General features: G+C 40.5%; 1 pseudogene; it reads left to right on the top strand.

The window, feature by feature from the left end:
- LOC107299446 overlaps positions 1 to 5,718 on the top strand; it is a 33,054-nt pseudogene that overhangs the window by 24,982 nt on the left and 2,354 nt on the right.

Genomic DNA, 5,718 nt, shown 5'->3' with positions numbered 1-5,718 from the left:
ATGTTGAAAGAAGCTTTTTTTGTTATTTTTCACTTTGGTCGCAAGCCTTAGTTCATTTTGAGCCTTGGCTTTCCTAACTTCATCTTTGCAGGCTCAGGCTATTTGCTGATATTCTGACTTAGTTATGTGCCCCTCTTTCCACTTTCTATACTTGTCCTTTTTATCTTTCAATTTATCAGAGAGTTCTTTATGCAGCCATGCTGGTTTCTTTTGAGAGCTGTTGTTTTTTCTTTTTGTTGGTATTGTGGTAGACTGGGCTTTCATTATCTCACTTTTCAAAATTCCCCAAGCTTCTTGAGTTGTTTTCCCCTTTAGGAGTCTCATCCATGAAATCCTTCCTAAGCCCTATCTATGTTTATTGAAATTAGCTCTCTTAAAGTCCAAGACTCTAGTTTGACTGTGTTCTATTGCTTGTGCTTCCATAATGTTGAATTCCAATATTGCATGATCACTTCCTTCCAATGTTCCTGTAGCTTCAACACCTTCTATCATTTCATCTCTGTTAGTGAGAATTAAATCCAAAATGGCTAATCCCCTAGTTCCCTTCTCTACTTTTTGGGAGACAAAGTTGTCTGGTAGGTTTGCAAGGAATCTGTTTGATCTTCCACTTAGTGCAGAGTTTGTCTCCCAATTGATGTCAGGGTAGTTAAAGTCCCCCATTACTATTGTGATGTGCTTCCTACATACCCTAGTTAGCTGACTAGCAAAAAGTTCATCTATTTCCTCTGGTTGGTTGAGTGGCCTGTAGTATAAACCTATGGCAATGTCATTCCCCCCCCCTTTTATATTGACCCAAATGCATTCAAGACAGTTTTCATCATTGTTGTGCTCTATTTCTATAGAGATGTAGTTATTTCTTACATATAGAGCAACTCCGCCTCCTCTTTTATTTGGTTTGTTTCTTTTAAATAATTTAAATCCCTCTAGTTGTGTGTTCCATTTGTGGGTTTCATCCCACCATGTTTCCATAATGGCAACAATATCATATCTGCCCTCATTAACCTGAATTTCTAGTTCACCCTGTTTGCTGTTCATACTCTGTGCATTGGTGTATAGACATTTGAGTCCTTTATGATTGACCTTGTGTTTACTGTCTACGTAACCTGTGTGGTGCCTGAGTTCCCCTATTTTCTTACCATCTATTTGGTTAGTACACTTTGTGTGGCACTCGCTATTAGAAGCTTCATTTTACTTGACAGCAAGGTTGATATTCTTGTCCACACACACATCTATGTTACATGCACTGATAGCCCTATAGTTTTTAGATTGCCGGGGACAGGGATGTTCTGTATCAATTAACTCACTGTCCCCGCTGTTTAGTTTAAAGATGCCTCCAGAAAATCTGTGAATTTACAGCCGAGTAACTCAGTCCCTTTCTTTGATGGATGCAAACCATCTCTTTTGTACATTTTTTCATTGGACCAGCTACAGACATCGTGACTAATATATCCAAAGCCTTCCCCTTTACACCACTCCTTTAGCCACATATTGAATTGTGCTATACGCTGCCTTTTCCATTTTGCTCCTTATATACTGGTAAAACTTCTGAAAAAGTAAGCCTACAGCCTATTCTGCTAAGTTCCTGCCCCAAGCTCTGGAAATCATCCTGCACAGAGAGTACATCTTTTTGGGACAGATCGTTAGTGCCAAGATGTACAATAGCCTCCACATCACAGTCCTTGCTGGCATCCTTGATTATTTTAGAAATACGCTTCTTGTCCCTACTGGCAGTAGCACCTGGAAGACATCTGACCTCTTTCAAAACCTCTGTGTCCTTTCCTAAATTTACATCCCTTAAAATTGAATCACCACCAGAAGGTAGCTTCTCTTTTTGGATGCCTTTCTATTCTTGCATGACTGATGTGTAATACCTGATTCTCCCTGTCAAAAACAAGTTCTTCATCTCGGACCACGATCCCCTGCTTATTTGAGTGATCATCACAAATACCTTTACCTGTCTCCTTAATGTCCCTATTAAGGTCAGCAAGGGCACTGTATCTGTTGTGCAGGGACACAGCAAACGCTTTGCGTTTATGGTTCACAGCTCTCACCCTGCCAGATCCCACAGTTGTCTACACTGCCCTTCTCCTGCAGGATCTTTGTGGTAGAGGGGGCTGATAGCGCGGAGGCTCAGTAGAGTAATGGGACTGAACTGGACACCTAATTTCTGCCTGAAGAGCACAGATTACAGACCCTAGATAAATAATCTGTCCTTGTAGACTAGTGATTTGTTACAGATAGCACAGTTTCCAAATTTGAAAAGGGTACTGCGAAAGACAGCTGCAAAGCAAGTGTTGCACTGAACTAAGTCAGAAATTCTTAGATACAGGGAATCTCAGACACACGTGCCCTGAATGTACCACTGTTTATGATTTTTAGTTATATAATTCGGGCACTGTTATTATCTGTTGCAGCCTTCCAAGAAAGGCAGCAGTTTGTAAAGGCTCCCAGCAACTCTGGGCAGTTAAATACAATGGAGATCCAATCAGGGCCCAGGCTACCTTTCTGTTGCAGCGATTCCATGTCCACCTTGCTTTCTTCTTTACTCCTGTCCAACTCAGCTTTATCGGATTATGGTCAGCCCAAATATTAGGTTCTATCTCAACCTCATGTATATTATTCTTAATTTAGGGGACATCCATATCATATCAATTCTAGACCATCATTTGTGTCTATTTGAATAAAATGTATACTGTCTTTTTGGGGTTCATTTCTCTCCAGACATTCTATACGCAGATTTCTTCTGCCATTTTAACAAACACCTTAGGTAATCTTTTTTCCTTTTTTTCCCTATTTTACTACATTTGTAATCTAATTTTTCATTCACAATTGTGTTAAAGCCTCCTACTAAACAAATATTTTGATATTCCTTTTCCAATATTTTCAGGTGTTTATTGTTTGGTGCATATATTGCTACTATCAATATATTTTTTTGATTTATCATCATTTCCACCATTAAAATTATTTCTTCTTCCTTCAAGATCCCTTCCAACTCTGTTATTCTGTTATTCCATCACTTAAAGCTGCCACATCTCTAAAATTAGCTCAAAAGTTTGACTGAAACTATTTTGGGACATTTTTCCAGGCTTGAAAGACTAGATTTTCTCCATATACACCAGTGGTNGGCGCAGGGGGCGGAACCACGCTTGCGCGTCGCTCCCGGGCAGGGAAAGTCCTCGACTTACGACCGGTTGGGTAGTCCTCGACTTATGACCGGTTTAGTCCTCGACTTATGACCAGTTTAGTCCTTGACTTATGACCGGTTTAGTCCTCGACTTACGACCAGTTGGGGTCGCGGCATTAAAATGGTTGAGAACCACTGATATACACACTTGTAGGTCTGTGTCTATATTTCTCCCTGTATGGATATATCTGGAATTATATAATATATCCCCAACACTTCCAGATATATTTAATGATAACCCTTTGTATTGCTAAGGATTTGTGATTGACCAAAGTCAACAAGAAATTTTACCCAAATCAACAACTGAATTTGATTGAATGGATATTTGAACATGGATGTTGGTAGTATTCCATGTATCAGATGAATCATAAACAATGTAAAAAATTATTCTATCATTGTGGCATGTTTGCTTTTTCATTGTAATGTACCGTATACTATTTTTCACACCTTTCATCATTTTATAAAAATTAAAGTTACACTTTTCCTTAAATCTTATAGAAAAGAGGATGGGAAGAAGAGCACTCTGGACAGCTAAGAATAATGAGCAACATTGAAAAGGAAAGCAAACCGAGTCAGAAATCAAAATATTTTCCATTTCCTTCAGAAAACCACATAATTCTCCTCCTCCTCCAGCGGCTCTTAGAAAAAAATAGAGAAAATCAAGAAAGATTTCAAACTGGAATAAGTAGATTATTCAGAACTCAAGGATACATTACATGAAAAGTGAAGGGAGATTATTTTTCATTCAGTAAAAGAGGGGAATATCTGGAAGTCAGTTGGAGGAAAAGGTGAGTAGGAAAGTCACGTAGAGCAGAGAGTCATACAGGCCTCGTACTGTGAGGAAGAAATCGGATTGAATGAAAACATCACTAAACAAGGGATTTTCCATATTTTTGACTTCCTCGAGAATATCAGCTGTGGAAAAGCTCCTTACTTGTGTCTACTGTTGGAAAAGCACAGATTGCAAATCACAACTGATTATGCACAAGAGGAGCCACACAGCAGAAAAGCCATAAAAGCACTCCTAGTGCAGTAAATGCTTTAGTGAGCATGGCAACGTGGTGATACATCAGAGGATTCACAGCAGAGAGAAAATCTATGACCGTACTGATTCTGTGAAAGTTTCATTACAAATTCCCATGTCATGAGACACCAGAGGACTCACACCGGAGAGAAATCTTTTGAATGTCTTGATTGTGGGAAAGGTTTCAGTTACAATTCCCACCTGGTGATACACCAGAGGATTCACACAGGAGAGAAACCCTTTGAATGTCCTGATTGTGGGAAAAGTTTCAGTCACAAGTCCAACCTGGTGAGACACCAGAGGATTCACATAGAAGAGAAACCATATGAGTGTCCACTTTGTGGGAAAAGTTTTATTGCAAATTCTGACCTGATAAAACACCAGAGTACTCACACAGGAGAAAAACCCTTTGAATGTCCTGAATGTGGGAAACATTTCAGTCAGAATTCCCACCTGGTGTCACACCAGAGTACTCACACAAGAGAGAAACCCTTTCAATGTCCTGATTGTGGGAAAAGTTTCAGTCAGAATTCCCACCTGGTGTCACACCAGAGGACTCACACAAGAGAGAAACCCTTTGAATGTCTTGATTGTGGGAAAAGTTTCAGTCAGAATTCCCACCTGGTGTCACACCAGAGGACTCACACAGAAGAGAAACCCTTTGAATGTCCTATCTGTGGGAAAAGTTTCAATCGCAAATCCAGCCTGGTGACACACCAGAGGACTCACACAGGAGAGAAACCCTTTGAATGCCCGATCTGTGGGGAAAGTTTCAATCACAAATCCAGCCTGGTGACACACCAGAGCACTCACACAGGAAAGAAACCCTTTGAATGTCCGATCTGTGTGGAAAGTTTCAATCGCAAATCCAGCCTGGTGACACACCAGAGGACTCATACAGGAGAGAAACCCTTTGAATGTCCGATCTGTGGGAAACATTTCAGTGAGAATTCCAACCTGATGAGACACCAGAGGGCTCACACAGGAGAGAAACCCTTTGAATGTCCTGATTGTGGGAAACGTTTCAGTCAGAATTCCAGCTTTGTGACACACCGGAGGATTCACACAGGAGAGAAACCATATGAGTGTCCACTTTGTGGGAAAAGTTTTATTGCAAATTCTAACCTGATAAAACACCAGAAGACTCACACAGGAGAAAAACACTTTGAATGTCCAATCTGTGGGAAAAGTTTCAGTGAGAATTGCCACCTGGTGACACACCAGAGGACTCATACAGGAGAGAAACCCTTTGAATGTCCTGATTGTGGGAAAAGTTTCAGTTGCAATTTTCACCTGATGAGACACCAGAGGGCTCACACAGGAGAGAAACCCTTTGAATGTCCTGATTGTGAGAAAAGTTTCAGTTATTATTCCAACCTGGTGACACACCAGAGGACTCACACAGGAGAAAAACCCTTTGAATGTCCTGAATGTGGGAAAAGTTTCAGTCGCAATTACCACCTGGTGAGACACCAGCGGACTCACACAGGAGAGAAACCCTTTGAATGTT

This window comes from Protobothrops mucrosquamatus, unplaced genomic scaffold, assembly GCF_001527695.2.
Source record: "Protobothrops mucrosquamatus isolate PMUCROS unplaced genomic scaffold, P.Mucros_1.0 scaffold4929, whole genome shotgun sequence".
Lineage (NCBI taxonomy): Eukaryota > Metazoa > Chordata > Lepidosauria > Squamata > Viperidae > Protobothrops > Protobothrops mucrosquamatus.
This window is presented reverse-complemented; position numbering and strand designations above follow the sequence as displayed.